We start from the raw sequence: 27,259 nt of genomic DNA, 5'->3' as shown, positions 1-27,259 counted from the left end.
TGTTTTGATGAATCAAAATTTTTTTCTTTCCCATATGCGGTAGTTTCTTTGTAATTTCAGGCTTTAAACGCTCCAATAACGTTATATACCAGAATTCACTGTTAATGGTATTTCCTTTCTCAAGATAATCAATAAATATTACAACACGCACATCCCAAGATACCGAGGCCATAACCATTCTAGCCGACTTTGTGCTTTCGGGCGCTTTGGACGAGGTTCAACAGTTACTGCCCACTCGAATGACGATCGTTTTGATTCCGGAGTGAAATGATGAATCCATGTTTCATCCATTGCCACACATCGACGTGGAAATTCCGGTTTGCTGCGTTTGAACATGGCCAAATACTGCTCAGAATCATCAACACGTTCTCGTTTGTGGTCAACAGTAAGCAGTCGCGGCACCCACTTTGAACAGAGCTTTCTCATAGTCAAATGCTCATGCAATATAAAGCCAACACGTTCTTTTGATATCTCTACGATGTCAGCTAACTCATGCAACTTGTGGATTTTTTGTATGTTTTCAGAAGTTACCGCCTCATTTGGACACGCCCACTGCATTCTACATCATCGGTGTCTTTACGATTACGTTTGAAGTCAGCAAACCAACGTTTTGTTGCTGTTTCTGATGAAGCGGAAACTTCATAACACTTGTCAAGCCATTGCTTCGCTTGAACGGTATTTTTTTCCCATCAAGAAGCAGTGTAAAATTAGAACACGAAATTGTTTTTGATCCATTGTTCTGAAACTAACAAAAGTAGCGTCACTCTTAGTACAATAACTCACAAACTAAGGGATAGAATATCATAAAATTTTAACAGCTGTCTTTTAAAGGTTAGTATTAACTGAACGAACTGTAACTGTAACTAGCGCTGTGTTGGGCCCGGGACTTTTCAGCCCATGTGTTATGCAATGAAAACCGTGATAATGTTACCGCAGAGACGGGACTCGAACCCGTACCAAACACCTAACCGAGGAAATTCTTTTGCCAATCAAAGTATCCTGTTCATGAAAACAGATGAAGAAAACTCTCAACCCGATCAACAGAGCATAACATGATTCTATCAAAATTATATATGATCCTAATATTTATATCTCATCGTGTTATAAATATGATTTCAAATCAGAAATAAACGAAAAAAAAGAGTTCAAACACTTTTGTCAATCTTGTTTTTTGACTTTCAACCCGAGTAATGTTATGCTTCAATAAAGAGAATTAACAAACATATTTTCCAATTTCACATACCTGAAGATGCTTTTGAAAACAATAAGTTGGTATTTGATTTTGAAAGGACGGAAAAAATAATTTTGAGAGCGTTCCTAAGTAATTCCTACTTAAACTGGGTAAAGTTTTTATTCAAATATTAATTTGAAATTGAAAATAAATATTTTTTAAGATGATTTTGCGCTTTTTCTCCTTCGAACAAAGAAGGGCAAGGCAAAAGTTTTAAAATTCGAGTCTTAAATATTGGATAAAGTGATATAGCATTCGACTCAGTTCATTGAATCCTGCAAAGTTTCCTCAGAGATGATTTTCATAAGCTTGGAGTCAAATTAATGCTTGAATTCTTTAACTTTATCGGTGACCGATTGTTTAAAAAAAAAAAAAAAATCAGAGTGAGAAGTGTTAAAAATTTCAATACGTCTTCAAAAGTGACGCTGCAATAAAAGAAAAACAAAACTTAAACTGGGCTCAAATCAGAATCTAAACTCAGCTCAATACTTTTTCGATGTCTAGGAGTTTTAATTGTAGATTTAAAATAGCGACTTTAGTTTTACCGGACTCCGGATATACTGGAAATAGAGACAAAAAAATCTTTAAAAAACTCGCATGGATTTATTTTTAGTTCTTGCTGTACTTTCTACTATGTTAATCTGATGATACTTTACGTAGTTGTGGTTGGTCAGGGATATTGATTTTTAACTTCAGATGAATATTATTCTCTATTTGTGATATGCCGATTTTGTAGAGATGCATATTGGATGCTTATCACTCCCATTCATAAATTCTTAACATCTACTTAGAAGGTAACAAGGGGTTTGCTAATTAGATTTGATACCTTTGATTGGTATGATTAGTGGATTGAATCTAAATAAAAAGCTTTGCTAATATTACATTGAAAAATGTTTACTGGTGGCGCTGATAATATCATGGCCTAAAGAAAACTAAAGTAATATCGAATCACTTTCACAATTTTTGGATTCAAAACCAGTAAAATCGAAATAAGTTGGTTAGGTCATCAATTAATAAGATCTACGAATTGCAGATATCGCATTTTGCATTTTTTCATTCATGAATAAGAAAAAAACGGTTTATCGCACCTTCGATTTGAAAAGTTCAATCTATTTATATCTGATAAATTTATGATAGTCTCATTTCGTAGTATCTTGATTACTTCCAATCCGGAACCGTGAGCTAGGATTTAAAACTTGCAATGTTGAATTTAAAGTAACCGACCCGCATTATGAGACCTTCCATTTGAATCATTTTTCTGTGAGTCAATCTAGGTAGATATCAAACAATCAAGCCGGAATAAAATTTCAATTTTGATTGTGTTTGAACATTACTTGAGGGGCTTCTGGCAGCGGATATAGCAAACTAATCTGACCAATAGGCAAATTGGTTCATCATCAATCATAAAAACATGCTAATCGAGTCGATGTTATATACATTTATTTTGATTTTTCACTGTTTTTCAAACGAATTTTTATTCTAATCTAAATTTAAGAAATTCGATTCAGCCATCTCCGAGAAAATTAAGTGCACATTTCAATCAAATATGCCCTGAACGAGCGAACTGATTCGAATGTTATTTGAAAGTCGGCCCTCTTGGTACAAAAAAGAAAAAAAAACTGAAAAACTGTTATTCATTAGTAAACTTCCTTAGATTCTGTAAGGTAGTCAGAAATTTGTTTCACTGAATTTAGTCAGTTCCGTTCATTTATTACTATTCTTCAGCACCAAAAAAGCTTGCTCATAGTTCTAAAATAGCCCCTTTGTCATTCATACGCCGTTTCGAAAGAAACGACGAAAGAGGTGGGGAGCAATATAAACTTACACTAGTTATTATATGATGCCAATATATCCTGCTATCCTCAGTGGGTTTTCATGCCCCAATGCAATCGTAGTGTATGTTAGCAACTCAAAACTTCCCGGTTGGAAACCACAAGTCGCGTAACTGCATGACTTTTTTATGGCAAATCAAAACGCCTAAAGGTATGCAATTCCATCTTAGGTCGCGAATCTATTTTTAGATTTGCACGGTAAAGCCTTTCCCCCAAAAAGTGGGTAATAATAGCTGAAAAGTCGTACTAAATTTGTAACAAATTTAGATATAATATTGATATTTACATATCAAGGTTTGTAACAATTTTGTTACCTCCTAGGTTAAATTGAGTTATAATTTTTGTTATTTTAACTATTAACGAGACCAAGATTATGACTAATTTAGATAGAAAAAACGAAACAACCCCAGATACAATTTTGTTCTCCCTTGTAGATCGGAAATCGACTAGAAGAACCAATCATGCTTCGCTTTACTTGGCCACCACAGCATTCAATCATAGTCCTATCTCTATGAAAACCCATCCAACAGATAACAAACACACACAACGCGTCACAAGTTTATCTTCGCTATTCTGTTTTGCCATCGGACACTAATTTGAGACATAGGCAGCAAAAGAGACCAAAAACAAAATCTCAAATCAGTGCCCGACGGCAAAGTAGAATAGCGTAAACAGACATGTGACGCGGTGTGCGTTTATTTTCTGTTGGATGGGTTTTCATAGAGATAGGATTATAATTGAATGCTGTGGCGGCCAAGCAAAGCGAAACATGGTTGGTTCTTCTAGCCAATTGAGTGGTTTCTTCATCTGGTTTCATACGTAGAGTAGCTAACTACGGGTTCGAGACCAGTGTTTGCAGTGGCATTTTCGCGGTTTTCATCGTATAGTTGCATTTGAATGTCATTTTTCTAATCTGTTTTCGTCTTTAGATACTGATCAAATAAAAATCTAGCTCAAGACGGTTCAACGTCTTAACATGACTGAAGCAAATCATTGAAATTTTCGTTCCACGATCGGCAATTACGTTCTCTACCTATCGTTCAAAATTCAAGTTGGGCACTATTAAGGAAAAAAGTATTTTGAAAAATACTTTTTCTCATCAAAATTTTTTTTCGACGTATTATTTTAGAAAATTTTGTGACAAAGTCTTCTTGTACAGAAGGTTTTAATTAATTCTGAGAGAGCGCTACTAACTCCGAATACGATTTAGCGCAAAGTTCGTCTAAGGCTTCGTTTCTTTCCGTAGAGAAATAACCTATTCTCAATCCACTTAGTGGTGTGAAACACATCCTCATTACAACGTTTTCTGTTTATTAGGATAAATTCTAACACGAATTGTGGCTCATTTTTGTTAGAAATTTATTGAGATTGATTCGGGTAGATGGCAAAAGTAAGCTTTAACGCTTACGTCACATATTCGGCAACATTTCTCAATCCAAATGTGTTTAAAATAATACATTTGAACTTCTAGTTCCGGAGATTGATCAGATTGATCAAATCTGATAACATTGTGCGGATAGCAAATAATGCTATTTGTCCGTACAATTCAATCAAACAGCGAAACTTCTTCGGCCGGATAAAAATCATACCGTACACCATTGCTAAATATAATCACTGGTGGGTGGCAGTTTGAATGAATATACTCAATTATTGAAACTCAATTTCTGTCCCCGATAACCGTGGCCATAGTGGATCGAAAATTCATCCTGCAGCAACTTGTCTGCCCCGCTGCCAACCGACCGACCGACCCGCAACAGTGAATATTTGATCGCTTCCGGTTCGGTTCACTCTTCCTCCGTTGGTTCGCCAACGGGAATCAAAAACGCAGTATCGAAGGGATTGAGCTTTTCAAGATTATTGCCATTCGCCATTTCGGTCGAAAGAGCACCGTTCCATATGCAATTATTGTGGCGGGTCTCTTGATCTTTGCACTTGCACTCACTTGCTGAATTTATGTCTCTCTTGCCGAAAGTTTATTGAGCAGTTCGAATTGCTTTCCTATTTTGCTTCCCGGAAGACCTTCGTGGGATGTGCGACAGTCCACGTCCGAAAGGAACGGAACCAACCTGGTAGCCTATACATATAGTCTGGCCCTGAAACACTCGGGCAAAAAGCATTGTCTTTAATCCAAACAGGATTATCGAAAGCATTGAGCGCAATTTTGTTCGCTACTGCCAGGGGGGGGATGAACGACAGCACACTGTCTGTGGGTGGACAAACAGAGCAAAACCAGGCAATAACACGATTGTAAAACTGTGCTCTAATCTATTTGCCATCTCGGCTGAATCACCGATGGACGGCCGTGGGCAGAGGCAAAAAGAGATAGATAGATAGATAGATAGAGAGAGAGAGACTCGGATTCGGTTGATCACTTCCTTTCGCCCATTCTAGCGGATTGGCCGTGAAATCGGATCACATGCACCTAAGTCGATTCTGAAAGGGGACTTTGGTGAAAATGTGATCAAAGATTGGCCGGTTTTGCAAACGTAACGACTTTCCAATGTTGAACCTCTTTCGATAATCTCGGTTAACCGTTTTCTATTTCATCTGGAGAGCGGTGATTCGGTTGAGTGTTTTTATTATGGTAGTACAAAAAAATGTTCCTCCATGGAACAGATTTCCTTTAACTTTGTGGAATGTTTTAGATGATGTCGAAGGTTTTGCTAAAAGTTATAATTGTCTGAAAAATCTACTATTGATCCTAACGTGGATGAGTAGGTGAAAAACTGCCGTAATCCCAATAGGGAATTTATATCATTCATCCTGTCGAATACGATTGACCATGTGAAGGTTAGCACTGCAACGGTCGAACGGTTCTTCTGGTGCGCTTTGACACTGCATAACAAACGCACACCGAAGTTGGTTGTATCGAATGTGGCATACAATCGACGGAGTTTCAGCTCCATTTGTACAGTACTTCCTGCTTGAAAGTTACAACTGGAGAGGAAGAAGAGTTCTTAGCTATAGAGGTTATCATTTATCATGATCAACATTTGGATATTTTCATAAGATAAGTCTATTGGTAGAGATGATTAATTTTATGGGAACATCAGATTTAAAGAAGTTTCAAAGCTCGACGGTTACGTAAAAATTGCACTAGCTAAAAGGTTATGCCACGATTCGTTTACTAAATGTTCAACTTTTTCGCCTCTTAAAAAAAATGTGACTGGAATTCTAGTATATAGCCAAAATTTCAATCGCAAGAAAAGCCCACCCAAAATGAAAGAAATTCATTAAAATTTTATAGCCTCCTCTTTCGAAGTGTCAGAAGCGAAGAAGTATTTGAAAATAACTTTAAAGACTGTCCCAGAAAGTATGGACGCAACCAAAAACCACTGCCATATTGCAACGGTTCAGAATCTATCAATTGGTATGGCCTGTTGTTTACACTCTTCTCTAACCACTTGTGCAGTTGTTTATTCGGTTTCATTAGTTTGTTTCGAAATGCGTGGACTTTCAGCAGAACAACGTCGAAAAATTGTGTACAAATGGTGCACAGAACGCGGACTGTCACTGAGAAAGATAGCAAAAATGAAAGGAGTAAGTGAAAAAGCCGTGCGAAATGCAATCAGGAAGTTCGGTGAGGATAACACCTTTGAGGATAAACGGAAAACGGGTCGAAAAAAAGGTCCTGCTAATTCTCAGTTGGATAAACGTGTACTGAAGGCGTTCGAGCAAAAGAAGGAGGTTTCAATTCGGGATGTGGCCAACAAAGTGGGCACTTCGAAGTCAAATGTTCTTCGTGCTAAAGAACGTTTGAATCTTCGAACTTATAAGAAGCAGAAACAACCAAAACGTAGTCCGAAACAAGAAGCATCGATCAGGCCGAGGGTTCGAAAGCTGTACAATACGATTCTTGCTGGAAATTTGAACTGCATAATCATGGACGACGAAACCTACGTGAAACTCGATTACAAATCCTTGCCGGGAACACAATATTAAACGGTGCGAGAAGGGCTAATGTTGAACCAGCCCGAGACATCGATCGAAGTCGAAAAATTTGGTAAGAAAGCTATGGTCTGGCAAGCAATTTGTAGCTGCGGTAAGATTTCGAACCCCTTCATCAATGAACAGCGAAATATACATCAAGGAATGTTTACAAAAACGACTTCTACCCATGATTCGAAGCCACAAGGATCCTGCTGTTTTCTGGCCAGATCTTGCTTCTTGCCACTACTCGAAATCAACGGTAGAATGGCATACTACCAAAAATGTCACTTTCGTCCCAAAAGACATGAATCCACCAAATTACCCACAACTTTGACCAATTGAGGAATGTTGCGCATTAACGAAGGCACATCTTAGGAAACACGTCTCGGCAGCTGAAACCATTCAATAGTTCGAAAAAGATTGGAAAAAAAAGTGTCAAAACTTGTCGTCAAGAAGTCTGTACGGAATTTAATGAGGAACGTACGCAAGAAGGTGCGCCAGCTAGTCTACAATGGCTAAGTAGCAAATTTTTTTTTTCATAAATACATTTATTTCATAGGCAATATACATAAGTTTTTCTTCGCCGTGGCATCCACAATACATAGTAGTTTAAACCTAATACATTTCGAATATCATATTAGTATGTTGGTACTCATTAGTTAATCTAAACACTGTTTTTATCAAGCGAGTTGCTATTTTAAATTACATTAAATAAAATACATTTATTTTGTACATGATCTTATAACTATTTCAGGTTTGTTTGTATCAGTTCACCACTTATATTCAATATCCATTTTTATTTAATATAAGATAGCTGGCTATTGGTTGAACTCATGGAAGAGAAAACAGTCTAGCAGAAAATAAAATTTAAATTGGAACTCCAATGGATTTAATGAAATGATAAAGAAGTTTCATGTATGGAAGGTCACGACAAGCAAGAATGTCGCGAACTGGGACATTGGATAGTCTACCTTGGGTACGCAAGGAATTTATTAGTTGAGATCTGACATCACGAAACTTCACGCATGTCCAAACAACATGGTCAATATCGCGGTAACCTTCGCCGCAAGCACAATGATTAGTCTCGGAAAGTCCAATTCGAAGGAGATGTGCATCTAACGTGTAGTGATTGGACATGAGTCTGGACATCACACGAATGAAATCTCTACTCACATCCAGTCCCCTGAACCATGCCTTTGTCGATATTTTAGGAATAATTAGTGCATCCACCGACCCAGATCATCTTTATCCCAAGAAGCTTGCCAGCTGGCAAAGTAGCAAATGTTGAGAATAATATTATGTTGTAGTCTAATATTATCAGTATATCGAATAAAATTTGAATATCTAACACTTGTGAATTATTTACAGCGAAATCAAAGTGCGTCCATACTTTCTGGGACAGTCTTCAATGTGTTTCGGCACGACCCAGGCCCGTACCCATGATTTCGTTTCGGGAAGAGCACTCAGATAAATAAAATAATGTTACTGAAGATTATTTATATATCTAATCCTCGGTGTGTCTTTTACCATCGTTTAAAACAGACACTTTAAACTTTTCCACTGGAACTGTCATGTTTAAGTATTACTTCTGTGAAGGTTATTGTATCACATTTCTTTACGTTTACTGTCATGTTATTTCTGTAACACATGTCTAAGACCTTCTAAATATTTATAAAGCACAAAAATCCACAAGACTTGTGATGATACCATATATTCTGAGATCATTTACATTCTTACTTTAGCCGAGTCGTGGAGAACGGAAAACATATTCTAAATTTATAGGTCATATTAGTAGATGGCCATACAAAATTTACTTTGGTCTAGTGGTTTGAAATTCCAAAACGAAACTCACATACATTTCTCAGAGATAAATTTACAGTTGAGTACAGATAATGGTACGAAGAAGACAAATTAGGTGACCGAGGGTGATGCCCAAGTAATTGAAACCTAAACCGTTGATAATACTGACATGTTTTTTAAATCTGAATTAGTATACCATGACGATCCCAGAAAACCGAAATACTCGTGCTGACTTCAGTCTATTGTCGTTTAATCATTCTATTCTCTGGCGTATAACAATGAATTCAACCAAACATGTACTCGAAGTGTGCTTGCGTTCGTCTTTCTAGCCCTAAATAAGTATGTGCGGGATCCAGTGGCAGGATATCTTTCTCATCTGCAGAATCTTGCTTAACTAACAGTCCGGTTCAATTTTGTATTATTATTATTGTCATTTATTTTACCCCGATTTCATTCTCCATTTTATGTTGTTGTAACTCTGTTCTGCTTCGTAGGAACTGCCGCTGCGTGCTTTATCGGCAGTGGAGTACAGGACCAACAACCACACGATATTTCTCAAACCTTTTTTCCGTTCCTGTTTCTGATTTCGAGAGGGGCTCTCGGTCTCCACCTCTGGGCTATCGGTAACACTTAAAAACATTTGAAACCGTTGAATCATGTGAAATAACATTTCAATTTACTGAATACTCTCATGTCAAGAAAAAAATTAATGATTGAATGACAGTTGAGTAATATTTATACTCATTTTCCTTCGTCTTTAGATACTAGTCTTCGTTTCGATAAGATATGTAATCGCGCTAATTTTGATCAGTGTATTCCATGTCGTTATAGGATCATTTCTAATCGTTTCATAATTTGGTAACGCTTTTTAACATCTATAACTTCCAACAACTCCAACAACGCTCCGTATCATACACAACTTACGAAAGAGTAACGAACGTAACGCCTTATAACTTTGTACCTTTTTAAAAGAGTAACACATGTAACGTTTTGTAACACCTAAAACTTACAAAAAAAATTACGCATGTAACGAATTGTAACGCCTATAACTTATAAAATAGAAACGCATGTTATGATTCGTAACGTCTAAAACTTATTTAAAGTAACGAATGTAATGCTTTGTAACGTATCTAACTTACACAAAATATCACATGTAACACTTCGTAACGCCTGTTATGCCTATAACTAACAAAAAATTAACGCATGTAACGCTTTGTAACGCCGAAAACTTATACAGAGTAACACATGTCACGTTTCGTAACATCTGTAACTCGCAAAAAGTAGCGATTTTTAATGCCTGTAACTTACCAAAGGTAACTCTTCGTAACACCTAAAACTCGCCTAAAAAGTAATGCATGTAAAGCATCGTAACGCTTATAAATCTCAAACGAGTAACGCTTGTAACGTTTCGTAACGTCTTTAACTCATAAATAATAGCGCATGTAACGCTTCGTAACGCCTATGGCTCACATAGAAATAACACACGTAACAACCAATCTTATAAAAAGTAACGCATGTAATAATTGTAACTTACAAAAGCTTAGCGCTTGTAACTCGCAAAAACACATATATTGCTTCGTAATGCTTATAACTAACAAACAAGTAACGCATGTAATGCTTCGTAACGTCTATAACTCACAACAAAATAACGCTCCGTAACGCTTATAACTTAATAAAAAGTAACGCGCTTCGAAGCGCCTTTTATTCACAAAAAAGTAACGCCTGTAACTTACAAAAAATTAACGCTTGTAACGCCTATGACTCATAAAAAAGGATCACATGCAACGTTTCGCAATGCCAATAACTTACTAAATAGAATCGCTAGTGACGCTTCGTAACGTTTATAACTTACTTAAAAGCAACGCATGTAACGCTTCGTAATGCCTATCACTTAACACATGGATCAATATTTTATTTATTTATTTATTTATTTCGTCAAGCAAATGTAGACTACATATAAATTGTTTACAATGTTCACTTACATACTACGCATTATTTCTACGACAAAGCTGAGATTTGATTTGATTTTTTGACATAGTAAGGTCAAGATGTTCGCAGTATTGATTGTAATGGCGCATTATTCGATTGACTGGACTGTATTTTGCATAATTTGTTCTAGTGTTTCTTTCTAAAAATAATTTCCTGGTTCGCAATTGACGGCTAGGTGTATAAAAATTTAGTTGCGATAATAAAGAAGGTGATTGAATGCGTTGAGAAATAATGTCGCTGATAAAATAAAGCATTTCAAGGTCGCGGCGTTCTTTAAGTGTTTGTATATTGATGAGCATGCAGCGTGCTTCATATGATGGTAGAGGAAATGCTGTCCAGTTTAATTTACGAAGTGCATATAAAAGAAATTGTTTTTGAATAGATTCGATGCGTTCTTCGTGAATAATATTATATGGATTCCATACTAGGCTGCAATATTCCAAAATAGGTCTGACATATGTAGTGTATAATAATTTTATTGTGTATGGGTCCTGAAAGTTATGACTGAAGCGTTTAATAAAGCCCAGCATGCTATTTGCTTTATTGATTATGGTATTGTAGTGTTCCACAAAAGTGAGCTTGGAGTCTAAGATTACGCCTAAATCTCTTACAATTTTACATTTTTCTACAAGTTGATTTCCTAGATGTATGTTTGTGGGTATAGTTTCATTTTTCCTACTGAAAGTTATTGAGTTACATTTTTTTACATTGAGTTGGAGTAGACTTTTGCAGCACCAAATGTGGAATAGATTGATTTCGTTCTGGAATATTACAGCGTCGTTGATATTTTTAATTTCCATGAAGAGTTTCATGTCGTCTGCATATATAAGCACTTTCAGATTTTTGAGTATGAAGGAAATGTCGTTTATATGTAAAATGAAAAGGAGAGGCCCTAAGTGAGAACCCTGAGGTACGCCAGATGTTACATTAATTGGTTCAGACAGAATGTTTTGGAAGCGGACTACCTGTACACGATTCGTTAAGTATGATTTGAGCCATTCCAGAAGAGTATGTTTTATGCCATATTTTTGTAGTTTGTGTAGAAGTAAAGGTATGTCAATACGGTCGAAGGCTTTGCTAAAGTCAGTGTAAAGAGTTTCTACGTAGTTGCCGGCGTCCATTGCATTCAGAGTGAATGTCATAAATTCTAAAAGATTTGTTGTAGTTGAGCGGCCTTTAAAAAAGCCATGTTGTTTGTTTGTTATTACATTTTTAAGTTGATGAAAAAGTTTTTCGTTTACAATTTTTTCAAATAATTTTGGAATGCATGAGATAATGGCTATTCCACGGTAGTTCCGAATGTTAGATTTTGCACCAGATTTAAATATTGGTACAAGAAAGGAAGATTTCCATGCTTTGGGAAAAGTACATTTATTAAGCGATAAGTTAAAAAGTAGTTGTAGTGGTAGTGTAAGTTCTTCAGCAAGATTTTTTAAAAATATTGGTGGTATACTGTCAGGTCCAGGCCCTTTTGAGGCGTCTAAGTTTTTCAGTGCTGTCGAAATGTCATGTTCTGATAGATAGTTTACAGAGATGGAGCTAGAAAATGCAGGTATGTAAGAGAAGTATTCACGGTCACGGTCAGTTTCTGAATAAGATGTATATACTTCCTGGAAAAAATTTGCAAATTGATTGCAGATTTCTGTACTATTTTTCCCTACATGTTCGTCGAGGTGCATTTGAGATGGAAAATTGTTGCTTTTTAGTTTAGTTTTTGTGTAGTTAAAAAAGTTCTTAGGGCAAGTCTTTATTTCGTTTTCAATTTTGTGGTTGTATTCTTCGTGTGCTGTGTTAATGGCTATTTTGAGTTGATTGCATAGATTTAAGTAATTTTGAAGATGAGCGTCACTTTTTTCTTGTTGGTAAGTTTTGTGTGCTTTTTGTTTCCTATTTTTCAAATGTTTTAGTTGTGAATTGAACCATACAGGTAATTTGCTGTTATGATTTTTTCTCCTTCTTTTCATGGGCAAAGTTTCGGATAATATTTTGTTTATAATGTGATAGAATTTGTTTACTTCGACGTCGACATTTCCTTCTGTGCTCAGTATGTTCCGCCAGTTTATTATACTTAGTCTACACTTGACTTCTTCAAAGTCAATTTTATTGTATTCCGGCACTTCCTCATATTCCAAGTCGTAGGGAAGGGATGCATTGTGTGTAAATAATGAATATTCAATTGCGGTGTGAAATGCTTCATTTTTCCATAATGGCAGGTTTGATGCGTTCACACAAAAGTCTTCTGTGCAATTTGTGAAAAGAAGGTCTAAATATGCATTTTGTTGATTTTTTACGGAGTTTACTTGAGATGTAGGCCAAAATTAGAAATTTTGTCGAAAAAGTAGTGCAATGTTTCGTTTTCTCCAACGACTGGGAGTAAGATTGATTCATTTTCAATGTCAGAAATGAAGTCCGCATTACGTTGATTGAAGTCGCCAAAAATATGTAGCTTTACTTCGGGTTCCATATTCGAAATAATTGTGTCTAAAGATTGAAAGAATAATTCAAAAGAGAATTTGTTCGCATTTTCGGGTGGGAAGTAGACAGAGCAGTAAATATGTTCTTCTCCCAATATTGAGACTCCCATACATGCTCAAATTCTTTATATTTAGGAGTAATAATTTCTTCAGAAGTAAAGCAAGAGTTTATGGCTATGAGGACTCCACCTCCAGATTTTTTCTGACAGAGAGATAAATTTCGGTCGTGCCGGAATACGTTAAAATTATTTCCAAATACTTCTTCGCTTCTAACACTTTCATCCCAGCTGCTTTCAGTTCCAAGGATTACGTCGAAAGAGGAGGTTATTAAATTTTGATGAATTTCTTTCATTTTGGCCGGGCTTTTCATGCGGTTGAAATTTTGGCAATAGACCAAAATTTCAGTCACATTTTGTCTATGAAGCGAAGAAGTATTTGAGAATTCTGGAATACTTACATTACTAATTCCTGTTTCTATTCCTTCGTCAAAGGGCGTCGTTATTTCCGAAAATTCGGCCTTGTAAAATTGTGATCGGCTTCCCGGATTAGTTGGAGTCGGCGGATGTGTTCACTTGTCAAAAATTTCCCATAAGAGTCCAGGTCGGCCTGCGCTTCCTTAGGTTTCATTCCATATTCCTGATGCACTTCGATGAAGATTCGTAGAAGGTGGTCAGGTGTTGTTGGAAGGCCTTCTGATGCTAATAGCATTTTTATACTAGTTGGTGTCATACCCTCGATGCATACTGTAGATTGTTGATTTTTCATGTATGACAAATACAGACGGACGACGTGCATTATTTTCGGGTCACGAAGTCTTGCTTTCAAGAAGCGTTCGTCGCCATTTGCAGATTGTGAAGTAAGACGTACAATTGGAGGACGCATTGGATCAATTTCGAATTGGCTGTCTGTACTCATGTCCTGTGATACTGTAGATGTATTTATGTTATGTGATATTGAAGATGTGTTCACATAGTTAGTGGATGGTGCAGCTTCGATGTCATTACTTCCTAAGACCGGAGTAGTGTTGTTTTGAATACTTCTTGTTCCTTTGTAAGGGTTGATGGTTTCACCTTTTTGAAAATTTATGAATTTTGAGGCAATATCTGCACCTGGATGCCCGGAGAATTGAACCCGTGCAGCTGCTAGTAAGTCCTTGTCCAAGGGTAAGGTATATTGTAATGACATATTATTGTTATTGTTGGGGCAGGTGTTGTTACTATTAGTATTCAAGTTGCTGTTGTAGTGCACATTATTGTCGTTGTTGTTGTTGTTGTTGCTGCTGCTGTTGTTGTTGCTGTTGTTGTTGTTGTTGTTGTCGTGTTTGCTGTTGTTGGTGTAGTTGTTGTTTTTACTGCGTATACTGTAATTTGTATTATTTTGTTGTTTCCGCTTCCGATGTTTTCGTCTGATGTTTGCTTTCTCAGCTTGTTTTTCTTGCAGCCGTCGAGTGCGCTGTTTCTTGTCATACTCACTCCAGTCTCGTTTCCAGATTTTTTTACTTCCAATGAAGCGCCAGCCACTGTCGCATGTTTGAATTTCCTTCTCTTTGAGTTCTTCAGCTAGAGACTTAGGTTTGGTATTTTGGTCTTTGGTTCCGATACTGGAGATTGAAGTCGATATTGCTTTGACTTCATCTCTCAATTCTTCCAGAATAGTGTTAGGTATTATTGCAGGGACTTCAGATTTGGTAGGTAGTAAGAATTTTTCTTCGAGGCGAAGAAGCCGTTCGCTCATTTCCTTGATGTGCTGGTCATTGACTTTACTAAAATCGCAAACGTTTTTTATGGCACTGTGTAACGAGGCCTCGAATGACTGCATAAGTCCCGAGACTAACAATGGAAACAACTTTTTTTTTGCAAAATTTTTTTTTATTCATCAACATAATCACCTTTTAGGGTGATACAATGGTTCCAACGTTTTTCCAATTTTTCAATACCATGTTTATAAAAAATTTATTTTTCGCTTCAAAATAAGCTTTAGTTTCAGCGATGACCTCCTCATTTGAGCCAAATCTTTTTACTTGGAGCATTTTTTTAAGATCAGCAAAGAGCCAGTAGTCACTGGGGGCTAAATCTGGCGAGTATGGGGGGTGGGGAAGCAGATCAAAGCCCAATTCGTTCAATTTCGGCATTGTTTTCATCGACTTGTGGCAGGGTGCATTTTGTTCCATCGAAAGCAATCGCGGCACCCATTTGGAAAAAACCTTTTTCATGCTCAATTTTTCATGAAGGATAGGAAATACACTTCCATATGATATCAAAACACGAAACTCGGTTTTTTCCATTTTTTAAACAAACTACAAAACGACTTCACTCCAACCTCGATAACTCAGCTGTTTCTGGTCGGATCGACTTAAAATTTAGACCCATTTCAAGCAAAGGTTAGTACTCTAGAAAGACGTGGTTACTGGTTTACTACGAGCGCCATCTCTGCTTTAGTCTCGGGACATATTGATCCATGTGATACACAAAAAACGCATGTATTGCACACTTAGAAAATTTCGCAAAATTCGGTAATTTTTTACCGAATTTTCAACAGTTGAAGGTTCGGTAATCTGTTCGGTAATTAAATTGATTACCGATCGTTCGGTAATTGCTGAACTGTCAAACAACTACCGTAAACTGTAAACCAAATGGATCTAACTGATTGTTCGGTATTTTGTTGTTTGTTTGTTTTCCTTTGGTTAAAATTCTGCATTTTCGGATTGTAAAAAACATTACAAATTCACAAAACCGAATGAAGAAAATTCCAACCTGTTCTGGCTATGGGTTTATTCTACGAAAAAAGGGTCAAATGTTCCGCCTGACCGGAATTATGAGCGCCTTCCAAAACACTGCACAATTCGTCGAGTCCACCAGAAATTACCTTCGTACGATTTATGTAGGTAGCAAGTGGACAAGTGATACATTTTTTTCTACCTATAAGTAATAAGTAAACAAAAAGCTTTTAGTGGTTCAAATGGTCAAAAAATCATTCGATGAACTCTTCAAGATTTTTTCCGTTTGGTTCATAAAAAGACACTTACTGAAATTTTTAATAACTGACAGTTAGTTTCACGACAATCAGTTTTCACAGAAGTTCGTTTATTGGAAGATAATTTTACCATACGGATAGTATGGTTTTACCGTATTTGGCGACTATTCAGATTTGTCGTATGAATTGTATATCTATTTACAATATTCTGTAATAAAAATTTACGTAAAACTGATCGTCCGGTAAAAATTTGTAAAATTGTATTGTAAAATAAAACTCATGTACCGAAATATCGGTCATTCCTATAGATTAACGAAATTTCTCGCCAAAAACATTACCGAAGAAAGGAATTAAATCTTAGTGTGTGCTTTGCAACGCCCATAACTAATAAACAAGTAATGCATGTAACGCATCGTAACCCCTATAACTCAAAAAAAATAACGCTTCGTGACGCTCGTGACGCTCCGTTACGCCTATAACTTACTAAAAAGTAACGCATGTAACGCTTCGAAGCGTCTACGATTCACTAAAAAGTAACGCCTGTAACTTGCAAAAAAAGTAATGCATGTATCGCCTATGACTCATAAAAATAATACATGTAACGCTTCGTAACGCCTATAACTTACTAAACAGTATCGCATGTAGCGCTTCGTAACGTTTATAACTTACAAAAGAGCGACGTATACAACACTTCGTAACACCTATAACTTCCTTAAAAGTAACGCTTCGTAACTCGTTTACAGCAAGAATCTAACTCTTATAACGTTTTTTAATATTCATAATTTCCTCAAAATAACTTTTTTATATCATTTATTTTACAACCGGTCCTAACCATTTTGGTCGTTTACCGGGGACTCAAAATAACTCATATGATTTGTAACACTCAATTTAAGATAATTATCATATTTATCGCTTTCTAGCTTCTTTGACTTAACGTAACGCTTCCCATTGCACGGTAATATCGAGTGAAACGCTTCGTAAAATGGAATATATTTTTATATTGGGGACGGGTAAATGCTGATGGGTAAGTCGATGCCTTCCACGCAATCCACCTAGGTTCCATTCCCAACCCTGCACATAGGGCCAGAAAGATTTTCTAGCCCGAAGAGGCGAATGACATTAAGGTTAAAACCTCTAAATTCTGAAAAAAATCTATAGTACCTTTATTCAGACGTTGACTCAGATATGACTCCAAAAAATCGTTACGTATATAGCTTCAAAAACTAAACTACGGCTTTGTTTATTTTATTTTGTAATTTTGTTGTCATTTATTTTTTTCCGGTTCATCCTCCTTTTTGTGGCTTTGACTCTTTTCTGCTTATTTATTTATTTTTTTAATAATTTATTTATTCGAGGAGTATGGAAAAGCCCGATGGAAATGAAATATAGCAATCTCTTACTCTCCAGCAGGCATAAAACATCCTCATCTTTGGTACCAACAGATTACAATGATCCAACAGATACATCTAGGTTTGAAACTAACAATTAAAACTTACAATTAAAGCTAAACCACTAACCCTATGACTAGTTGATGACACAGCATTACAGCATTACAGAGCAGCTTCCTTAAAAGGCGAGATAGAAGAGAAAAGTGGATATGAAGATGGAAGAAGAAGGTTAGTTGACGGAGCAGTGAGTGAGCGTGGGTGAACGACGGGGCTTGAACCGGCATGTAGATCTAATTAGTGATCAAAAAGATGTTGGAAGACGGAGAAAATGAGAGGGAGGACAGAACAGGTTAGTTTCGGCGAATCTGATTGGTTTCCAATGAAGATGGTGGTCATTTATAGTTAAGGAATCATTGAACAAGCGTTTTATCGCATTACGAGAGAGATGAAAATCAAATACCAACATGACACAATCGGGGAAACGGTTTAAATTATACATTTAGACTGTTATTAATGTTTAGGTGTTTGACGTGGTAGCAAAGCAAAGTCCTGGCATTACACTCCTTTTGTGGAATTTGGCCTTTCTGTTTCAACAGACGTGGTAGCACCCATCAGAAAAAAGTAGTGATAAATTCGCTGGAGCTAATGAAGGTTTTGAGTACATGTTTCACAAATTTGCTCAGAATGAACTCAATATAGAATAGAAGAACATATTGTTTCTGGACTGACTGGGAATTACATTGTTACTTCGGAGCCAAAAACATGTAAAATTTACATTGTTGACCCAACTAAATTTGAACATGTCCAACAAAAAGTCAAAATCATACAACCGGATCATTTGTCCTCTGATACATTAGTATGAAGTCAAATCACCAAAACCAATTGAAACTTTTCACTATGCCACGATTTTTTATCTTTGTGTGAGAAGAACTGGAAATCAACCAGCCAATTTCAACGGTAACTGGTAAGATTTCGTTGAAACATGATTCGTTTACATCGTAGTTACACGCGTGTGAAATGACTCACCGCGCAACTTTGGCCTGAAGTAGGTTCCAAGTGCCGCCCGTTGCCGCTCCATCCAATCATTGGAAATGTCTCGTCCTTTCGACCACCGTCGACTGGAAAGTGCCGACACAAACTGTTACAAGCAGCGGAAGGCGTTAAAATCATCGCTGCATCGTAACACGCCGTGATAGCAGAAATCTCGGCGCCGAATTATTATACAATTTCTGTCGGAACTCGGAATAATGCGTTCCGTTCCGAGGAATGGAAAGACCAAGTTTTGCTTATACTGTTTCGGAGCCGCTCGTTCCAAGGTGCCAGGGCTGTTTTGGAAAGGAGTTTCTGACGGTTGCTCTGCGGCTGTTACGATGCAGGATATCAACCAACAGCCGGCAAGCAGCAGCAGTAGCAGGGGCGGCCAGTTTGCACAACTCGAAATTTTTCGCACAGTTTGGCGGCAATTTATTAGCATAAAACAGTGAACGGCTTTCTTTGTGTGGGACGCGTTACGTCTTACCGGGTGCGGAAATTACTTTTCAGTCATGAATAATTTGCAATGAGCGTAAAATTAACATTTCGGCGGATAAGAAACGGTGGGAATGGAGAACGTAAACTGTTTTGCTTTAAATCGAACTTGTCGCGACTTTATTGAGGATTGCGTGCGGAATAACGGGGTTTTTTTGTGCCTCCACTTTCATGGAGGCGCATGGTGATTGTCAAACCATATATTGTTGACGAATAATGTCAATGAATTCTATTAGTAAATCTGTTTTTTATTAAAGTTTTGTTGCATAGTCAAAAATGTGATGTATTTGCTTTGTGCGAAACATGGCTTACATCAAACCTAGCCTTAAATTTTAATGACTGAACATTATACGTCTCGATAGAGACTGTCCGTATGGTGGAGTGCTTTTAGGAATTAAAAAATGTTATTCTTTTTATAGATTAAACATTCCTTTGGCTTTTAGTATAAAAGTTGTTGCTTGTCAAATAAACATTAAAGGAAAGCACATTTGCATTGCTTCGGTATATATTCCTCCAAGAGCTCAAGTTGGACATCGACAGCTTAATGAAATGGTCGAAGCCCTCCCTGCTCCAAGATTGATGCTGACTCTAAGATTGATTCTGCTCCAAGATTGATTGACGGTATTATATATGGGTAGCATGACACGGATCCCAAGACCTCCTGCACGTCCAAATGCATTAGATTGATCTCTGTGCTCGACTTCACTTCGACTAGATTGCACCTAGAAAGTATTTCCTGATTTACACGGGAGCGATCATTTACCAATCATCATCTCAATTAGCTGTAACCAAGGCATTGCTAATTCAGTTAATATTCTATATGATTTGACAAAAAATATTGACTGGATTAAATACCAAAGTAGTATCTCAAGTACCTTGAACTCGAAGGAAAAGCACCCCCTACTTGAAGAATATGACTTCCTCGTTTGTTTGATTCTGGAGGCCACAGAACAAGCCCAAACCAAACAATTTCTTGGTCCATTGTCTAACAGAAGGCCCCCAAATCATTGGTGGGACAAATAGTGCTCAGTGCTAAACACGCGAAATGAGGAGGAGGAACTCCTCAGAATTTTGAAAAATTTTTGTCTTTAGAAACCAAGTATAAGAGCATACTTCGGGCCAAGAAATGTAGCTATTGAAGACATTTTGTCGAAGGTTTGTCAAGAGAAATCTCAATGAGCACTCTTTGGAATACGGCCAGACGAAAAAGGAATCGTAACGTAGGAAATGAGAGTGAGGAATACTCGAACCGATGGATATTTGATTTTGCGAGGAAAGTTTGTCCAGATTCTGTTCCTACGCATAGCATTATTGGAATCGTTGGAATTGTTCAACAAGTTTCTTGAGCAAAATATCAATATCGCAAGTATGTACAAACATATAATTGCATACATTCGGGCTATTAATGTAATTTTGTCGGCTACAAAACAAGTACAAATCAAGACAAACGATGTTCGGTGTTTGTTCCTAATCAAGATCAATCTAAGCTGACTCTCGTGGAATTGCGAATTCAAAAGTGTGACGCTTGATTGAACTTTTTGGTTGTAGAACATTAGAAATTTGGGTTGCCTTGTTCCACATCAATGGCTCGAACAACCCCATGGGGCTGATCCTTGTAGTTTTTTTAAAAGAGAAATGCCTGAACTCGAGTATAAAATCGTGCACAGACTAAGAATAAAGAATAATAATTAACAAAAAAAGTTTGTTTGGTTTTAGGAAATTTGAATCGGTTGCTTTACTGCAATTGTATTACATTTTCTACTGAAGTCGGTTATATCTCGCGTTTTTTTATAACGGCCAATAAGACACCTATCAACATTCACTTTGAAGAGGAATTCCGAAAGACTCGGTACTCGCTGAGAGTAAGTCATAATAATAAGCTATAGTGAAAAGTCTTCTCTTTCGTCTGGTGTTAAAACTAATGCTCTATTTTTTATACCTCGACTGCAATTTCTTGTACAAGTTTTTGCCTAAAGGTAACTTATCGGTCGATATCACAAATAACGCTTGATATGAAGATAAACAGTTTTATTAATGTACGTTTTTCCTAAGAAAATGGTCAAAAAAGCACTCTATATTTCGTTGTCTTATTTACACAATTTTAAAAGGCCACGTCACGCACTTCGTAATTTTATATTATTTGATTTAAGCTTTCCAAAAAGTATATGTATGTGCCTTTTTGTCTGCGACCCTGCTTCCTATTAGTAGTTAAAGTTAGTATATATAAAAGTTTGAATGTTAAATAACTTTCTAGGGAAAAGGCCAAACCATGCACAGTCTTCAACAAAAATGTGTAATTTTACGGTTTAAGTAATTGTCTTGAACATAGTAGACACTGAAAATAATTGCGAAAAAAGTTATGTACAAAAAATTGATTTTAAGTGGTTTCAAACGAAAATGCTTCATATATCCGAAACTATATTTGTTAGACCTATAGCTTCTTCTGCAAAGTTTTTTCTCGTTAGAAGTTTTAAAACTTCGTAGAAGACATCATTTTTATATCTCTTAAGGGAAAAAAATTGTTGAAATGAACTTTTCTCGTAATAGGCTTTGCAGATTTTTTAGTATGATCATATCACGAGGTATATTTTTGTGAATGAGTTCTTCAAAGGAACTATGTATATTGGATCAACGGTTTAGCAGCTAGAGAATTAAGTTCACGTTTTTGTCGATTCAAACCACTGTGCATCGGTGGAAAAAAAGGTGCTAAAAAGAGCGTTTTGACGTTTACGTCACTAATACCATTATATCTCCGGAACTGGAACAGACCGACTCTAATATGAGCTTTCAAATGAGCCTAGACTTGTTAAAAAAAATTCTCAGCCGTCTTCGAGAAAAGTAAGCGGTAAGAAAAACAAGCGTTTTATTATTGATACGTCACTTATACCGTTATATCCCGAGAACCAAAAGTGTCATTTATTTAAACTTCAAATTTGAAAAATGACCCTATAGTAACTTTAAAACAAGCCATAGGTTGTGGAAATCGTTTCAATCCTTCTCCAAGAAAATTAAAAAGTATGAAATAAGTGGTTTTAGTCGTTTCCGTCATTTATACCATTCAACACGGAAAAGCCAGCAACCGAAAAACAACTAAAATATTAGTTATTTTTCTGAATTTGATTGGGTAAAATTTGGTACAACTAATCGATTGTTGTTTCGCCTAAACTGATATTTTTTATTTATCGTGCTGGCAATTTTGCAATGATACTCAGCAAAAACATGCATCACAAACGAGTAATTAAACGTTACAGTTGAGCAATAACATACACCCTAATGCTTATGACAGACATGTGATATCGAAATCACTGTACACCTTGAAATCACAAGTCTGTCACCCTGAATCACGGTGGTGTCACGCGAGCATCATGATACAAAGGTGATTTCCGTACTACGGTCATTTATCGTTGTACTGTGCCAAATCACATCACTGTTTACTGCTACCAGCGCCATTGACGAGCGATGGTGAACTCATGAAACAATATTTCGCTCTTCTGAGCATCACATAATAAACAACCTTTCGTTTTATTTTGAAAATAATTTTCCATATCCGCCTAGTGGTGTAACGATGCCTTTTTCATATTAATTATATTTTCAAAAATATCACTAGAAGATATTGTAAAGATTTTTTTTCAATCTTGAATAAAATAAACTTTCTTTGGGTATGAACTAACATAGTTTTTTCAATTTATAAACAGTTATGTCAAGTTAAAAAGATTTTTTTATTTTGTATCGTCGCACTAAATGATTAAACACACTTTACCCTATAGTTCTGGAGCCGGAAGTCGGACCCGGATGAATTTAAACAGCAACCTATTAGACTACAGGGACTTTTATTTGAGCCTGTTTGAGGAAATCGAAGAAATCATCGCTGAAAAAATTGAGTGAGTCTCGTTTTAAACGTTTTAACCACTATTTACGGTACTTCTGAAATCGGGAACTTGGAACCAGTATCGCCGAAGTCGGTTCGTTTAGTAAGTAACTAATATAACCTACAAATTGAATCAGTTTTAAGCCAAGTCTAGAAGAATTTTACCCTTTTTGCATTGTCGCTCTTAATGACATTGTGAAATTCAATAGTAACCTATGGGACTACGAGATTTTTTATTTTATGTGTGACATTATTTAACACATACTCACCCACATACACGCACAGACACATACATTGCTCAGCTTGATGAACTGTGTTGAATGATACAGAACACTTAGCCCTCTGGGTCAATTTTCGCTAGTCAAAGTTTCAAGTGATTGTATAAACATTCTATGTGAGAAAGGCAATATGTGTACTTTTATAGAAAAGCATCGTTATTATGACACTAACAAGTAGAAACAAATTGAATAAAAGAATTAGAGATTCACATATTTTTTTCACAATGAGAGCTTTAATTTGAATCATGATTCGTGAAAACCGGCTTAGCCTTTGCTGAGAAATCGACGTGAGTTCCGTTTTAGGAGATTTTCTTTACTATTATCGGTGCTTTCGGAAGCAGAAACCGGGGACTAGTAGTCCCAAAGTGGTTTTATTTATTCATTAACGAACAAGATCTGCCAATTAAATGAATTTAGCAGCAAGTTAAATTATAATGTGCACCTCGTTTCGCCATCGTTTGGGAAAAAATACTCGTGAAATTTAAAATTTTCACTAATCGCAGGAACCGGAAGTCGGATCTGAATCAACTTTTCGAGGACTTATTGAAGAATTTTTAGACCTTTTGTTTGCTTCTTAGTTTGTGGAATTGAGTGCGCATTTTTTAATAAATTTGCACATATTTCCTTGTAATTCCGGAACCGGAAGTCGGATCCAAATGAAATTTAAAAAGTTGTATGAGGTCATAAGATTTCATTTGAATCTAAATTTGTGAAAATCGGTTAAGACATCTCTCAGAATATGAGTGACATACACACATACATACATACATACATACACACACATACACATACATACATACAATACAAGTTCAATGATCTGTAATAAAAATTTTTTGTACCCTCCCAATATTTCATGGAACTTGCCGCCCCTGCACTTTATCAACATAACTTTACCATATATTCAAAAAGCAGACATTTCTTTTTTTGGAAATGTTCATAAATTTGGTGAAGTTTTGAAATACACATAAGGAAAATAATATATATATATATATATATTTGAACATGAAATCAGCACTATTTATTAATTGTTTTCTATTCAATAACAAGTAAATTTATCGTTAAAATGGTAATATAATGATTCATATTTTGAATGCACATGTGGTAATAATTGATAAATATCCAACACATCAATGAACCAATTGTGTAATCACTACTTTAAACTCTTCAAAATCCTAATAAAACTATTATGAGATTATATTCCAGCCTATTAGACCATTTTTCATAAGATTTATGAAGCATCAAACCTATGTCAAATCTATTTCGGAATGATTTCAAATTCAAGAAGGTTTTAAAATTAGCTTGATCCTTTTTATGAAAATCTCGTGATGGATAAACTGTTTCTGGAATATGTGTGGCCATGCCGTTTTTGATGGTTACATACTAAGAATATCTTTGATTTATTTACTATTTTGAGGCTCAATGTTAAAAGTTTATGCGCTCTTATTTTTATCGTGAATATGCGGGTTTAAAAGGAATTAGGACTGAACCCCCTAAAATGTATGCGGGATATTGCAAAAGTCGGCATGATTTACAAACAAAGTTTGCATAAAAAATAGGTCTAGTGTTCCGAAAATCAGTCTTAAAAGCCTTTCATATTTCCTCCATTTTCTATTTTTATTTTTAATGTCAGTGAATGTTATGGTAGAACATGAAAATTTTGGAGGATAAATTTTCCCTAATGCTAATTACATTTAAACAATGAAAGAAAAAATCCTGTATTACAGAACAAACGTGTCATAAAAGTACCTTAAAACCATAAAATTTGATATGAGTAAAATTGTCATCCGATGAACATTCACGCACAAAACTAGTTTAATAATTCAGAGAGGCATTGATTATATCTGTTATAAATCAGTTACTAGGAATACACTTAAACCTCAAAATTTTTTTATTTATATATTATCGATCATAGGAGCTGGGCAATTAAACTAAGTTTTGAGTTGTTTCGTTTCACTGTATATTCATTCTGTGCGCAACATGTCTGTCACCTCATCGTTGTACGCGTACAGCGTTGTACAGAAATCATTGTACGGTAATCACATATCTGTCAGTGGTCAGGGGCAGCTAATCGTTCACCGCATGAACAACGAAATTTTGCCTAAGTAGCTGTTTACAGCTTTATCAGTAAGCTCACAGGTGATACAGAAATAAAACAAAAGATTGAAATTGCCAAGAGAGAATTCACCAGCAAAATATTCACCGGACATTAGGAAATATAATGTGTTTTGTCGGATACGTCACTTATACCTTCAATATCTTTGGAACCAGAAACGACTGTCATTTTAATAACTTAAACTGTCCTTTTAATAATCTTATATTTTTTTATGAATAGCTATGAATTTTTTAAATCAATGACGTGAAGAATTATTCTCTAGCGGTTACCTAAATAAGAACATGCCTGACGCTACTAGCACTAGAATCAGTCTCTATCAAAAGAAATATTTTAACGTGTCTCGTCTGAAAATCATCAACAAACACCCATTTTTAAAAGCAGTGTTAAGCATAATCGGTCTCTCATTCCATTCAAAACAAATGCTTTACCATATTTTAAACGTACGCAAAGTTTTATCCAAATAGTTTTATGTGGAATCTGATGTTATCCATTTCTGGAATTGCTCCTGTCAAAACAAAAGTGTTGTGAATCAATATCAATAAATTAATATGAGGCTTTCGATTTAAACTCTGGAATAAGCTGAATTGACGCAAACATGATAAGTTTCATCCGCATAGTTACTCATAATCCCTCTACTGCAATCAATGGAAATTTTGTATAACATAAGAATTACTACAGATTTCATGTTACAATTTTTAATTTGCAATTGACATGTGATATGCGTAAAAATCTACCATTCGATCTGGTCTGTCATCAAATGGTAATTCGTAATATTGCTCCATTAGTGAGTCAAAATATAACTTTTAAAAAATCACAATCCATCACTTTTCATTATTGCATGAAACGAAATAACATTTGTTTTTCATTAATACAAACGATGTCATTGAAGTTTGGGATGCCTCACAGAACATTGTTACCGTCGGGTAGTTGCACATTCGTATCAATTATTAAGATGCTTTATTTCTGCTAATTAATGATTTATCCCACATTACCCAGCGACAGATGCTGGCTGGAAATGGCCAGTGGAAGTGACAGAGTAGCGCCAGCTCGGAATGGCGGACGGAAACGCAGCAGCTGCACCAATAACCAGACGGGAACCGACGTATGATGCACCCAATACGGTAAATGCATGCATTTCGAATATTATTTTCATAATAACCCGCAGCGCATTATAAACGGGGCAGGCAGCTTTCCACTTCCTGTGCCCATTCCAAGGATCCTCGTGACGTGTAAGCGGTGCTAACCATGCCAATAATGCAATTTTCGTATCAAATTTGCTGTTCGCACAAATGAATGATTAATGCATGTATGCTATTCGTGGCCCCGCTACCTTGACTGTGGACTTACTCGCGATGTCGCTGCGCTCCGCACTGGATGATGAGATTTATTTATTTATTTTTCCATCGGTTTACTTTGATACGGGGACGGTCGGGTGAGTAAGCATCCGCATTTTTCGATTCCTGTCTAGCCCTATGTGTGTTTGCCGGCAGAATTCAATCCATGTTATTCCCAGACGAGTCATAAAACATGAGTTATGGAACCGGCAGTTCGCATTCTATCGCTGGGCTGAATCTGTTTAATTGTATAATTCAAAGCACTTTGGCGAATTAATCCGTTAATTTATCTTCTTGCCGTTTGCATTGATTTGATCGAAATTGGGCAAAAATCGGAAATGTCACTCTGGAGACGTGCGATTGTTTCCGGAAACGGTGCCACCGCAGCATCAGTGGAACACGCTCGGATTGACGTTATCGGTACGATTTTCTAGGAAAGGTAATTATGCTAATGATGCTATCTTATTTAAAAGAAATACGCCCGGTTGGTTTGAATCAGTGACAGCACCTTTATCACCAGAA

This window comes from Malaya genurostris, chromosome 2 (genome assembly GCF_030247185.1).
Source record: "Malaya genurostris strain Urasoe2022 chromosome 2, Malgen_1.1, whole genome shotgun sequence".
In the NCBI taxonomy this organism is placed as follows: domain Eukaryota; kingdom Metazoa; phylum Arthropoda; class Insecta; order Diptera; family Culicidae; genus Malaya; species Malaya genurostris.
The sequence above is the reverse complement of the archived record's forward strand: the minus strand, read 5'-3'. Positions refer to the sequence as shown.